The sequence below is a fragment of the Myotis davidii genome, unplaced genomic scaffold (assembly GCF_000327345.1).
Source record: "Myotis davidii unplaced genomic scaffold, ASM32734v1 scaffold936, whole genome shotgun sequence".
In the NCBI taxonomy this organism is placed as follows: domain Eukaryota; kingdom Metazoa; phylum Chordata; class Mammalia; order Chiroptera; family Vespertilionidae; genus Myotis; species Myotis davidii.
Genome location: NW_006287077.1, coordinates 185685 through 187984, shown reverse-complemented (window position 1 = coordinate 187984; position 2300 = coordinate 185685). Strand labels below are relative to the sequence as shown.

Genomic DNA, 2300 nt, shown 5'->3' with positions numbered 1-2300 from the left:
CCGGAGCCACAGCCGGGCTGGTCCCTGAGGGCCGCCTCGGGAGGCCCCGGAGCGGCCCTGAACCCTGTCTCCGGGGCGCAGGGCTCGGTCCAGACGTCTACCGGGAGCCCCACCATCCTCTCCGAGCTGCCCTGGGGTCCAAAGGCCTCACCAAAGCCGTGTCCCAGGGACGCGCCCCCCGCGAGGGCCTGGGCCGCCGCGTCTGCCTCCTCCGAATCGCCGTGCTTGCAGCTCGCTCCTGGGGGCTCGGCTCCCGGCTTCCAGCCTGAAACACGGAGCCGCAGCGTCAGGCCTCGGGCATCAGCCTCTGGACTCGCCCGGGGGGTGGCCTCCCTCTGTGGGGGGACACGCGGGCCACTCCTGACACACCCGCTGGGCGCTGCTGAGAGCATCCAATCCCTCACCCCCCAAACTGAGAGAGAGAGAAACATTGAGAGAGACAGCGATTGGCTGACTCCCTCACACGCCCGACCCCAGGCGGGGATGGAACCTGCCGCCCTCCAGTGCACAGGCCCGCTCTAACCACTGCACCGTACCGGCCTGGGTCTGAGGCCCCGCCTCTCCGAGGTGCTGGGCGGGCGAGTGTGGCGAAGGGCAGCCGGAGGAGGGGTTGTGTTCCCACGCTGGAGCACCTGCCCCGGCCTACCCTTGAAGGGAGCACAGAGCCTGGGTTCCTGGAGGACCCCAGGAAGGAGGGCGAGGAGGGGGCCCCGGCGATCCGCCCCTCTCTAGCCCCCCGTTTCCTCATCTGTAAGGGGGGAAGGACACACTGCGGCCCGGGCTGCTGGCCGCTATCAGGCTGCGAGTGTAGTAGATACTGGCCATGGCCTCCTTTTAGCTCAACCTGCATTGCAGACGGGGAAACGGAGGCCCAGCTGAGGGAAGCTCTTCAGTAACTGATGTGAGGCCACATCATCAGCTCAGAGAGGCTGAGTCACTTGTACAAGGTCACACAGCAAGTGGCCAAGCTGGGGCTTCGGCTGGTGAATCTCATCGCCCTTGAATCTCCAGGGGACCCCTCGGCTCCCTGAACCCCACCCCTCCCCGTCTTCCTCTGTTCCAGGAACCTGCTCTTCCCAGAACGCACGGGGTCCACACACACCACAGGGCCTCGGCCCCACTTCTCCATCTGGCTCTCCCTCTTCCTTTCAGCCCCTTGTTGCCTTCCTCTCCCTCCCTCCCTCCTCTCCCCGCCCCTGTGACATCCGAGTGGGCACAGGCGATGGGACCAAGGGCGGGCACCTAGCCGACCTCTTCCAGAAATGCCTGCTTCTCGAGCAGCTGCACAAGCTGCCCCGACAGTGGCTGTTTCTCGTCCTGCAGACGCACTGCCATCCCCATTTTACTCACAGGGAAACTGAGGCATAAGAGAGTCACACAGCCGCCGCCCACATGGCTCAGTGGTTGAGTATTGACCTATGAACCAGGAGGTCACGGTTTGATTCCTGGCCAGGGCACATGCCCGGGTTTCAGGCTTGATCCCCAGTGTGGGGCATGCAGGAGGCAGCCGATCAATGATTCTGTCTCCTCATCAATGTTTTTTTTTTTTTTTTAATCCTCACCCGAGGATATTTTTTCCGTTGACTTTGAGAGAAAGTGGAGAGAGAGGGAAAGACAGGAACACCAATGTGAGAGAAACATTGGCTGGCTGCCTCCCGTTCACCCCCGACCAGGGCGGGGGGCCTGCAAACGAGGTGCATGCCCTTGACCAGAATCGAACACGAGACCCTGCAGTCCGCAGGCCCACGCTCTATCCACTGAGCCAAACCGGCCAGGGCTCAGAGCTCCTCATTGATGTTTCTCTCTATATATCCCTCTCACTCTCCCTTTAAAATGAACAAAAACATTAAAAAAAAAAAGGTGTGCTTCGCACAGTGCGAGTGTTTGGGTGAATTACAAACGGGAGGGCATGTACTGGGCGGCCGGACCCCTGACCCCAGCCCTCCCCCATACAGCCCCGCCCCTGCCTGGGGTGTCCTGTGAACACCTGCCCACCGCCGTCCCCTCACCTTTCCGGTCCAGCGCCTGAGTCAGATCCTCCACCAGCATGGCGGCCTCCTTGCCGCTCCTGGGGCACTGGGCCCCCACCCAGGCCTGGATCTTGGGGGGCAGCACACCCAGGAACTGCTCCAGCACCAGCAGCTCCAGCATCTGCTCCTTGGAGTGCACCTCCGGCCGCAGCCACTGGCGGCAGAGCCCGCGGAGCTGGGCCAGGGCCTCGTGTGGGTCGGACGCCTCCTCGTAGCAGAAGCGCCGGAAGCACAGGCGTGCAGCCTCCTCGGGGTGGGCCGCGTGGCCAA

At 63.4% G+C, this 2300-nt stretch overlaps 1 protein-coding gene across 1 annotated transcript in view; it reads right to left on the bottom strand.

The window, feature by feature from the left end:
* LOC102774464 (zinc finger protein 135) overlaps nt 1-2300 on the bottom strand; it is a 16072-nt gene that overhangs the window by 707 nt on the left and 13065 nt on the right. The gene's annotated exons all lie outside the window — the stretch shown is intronic.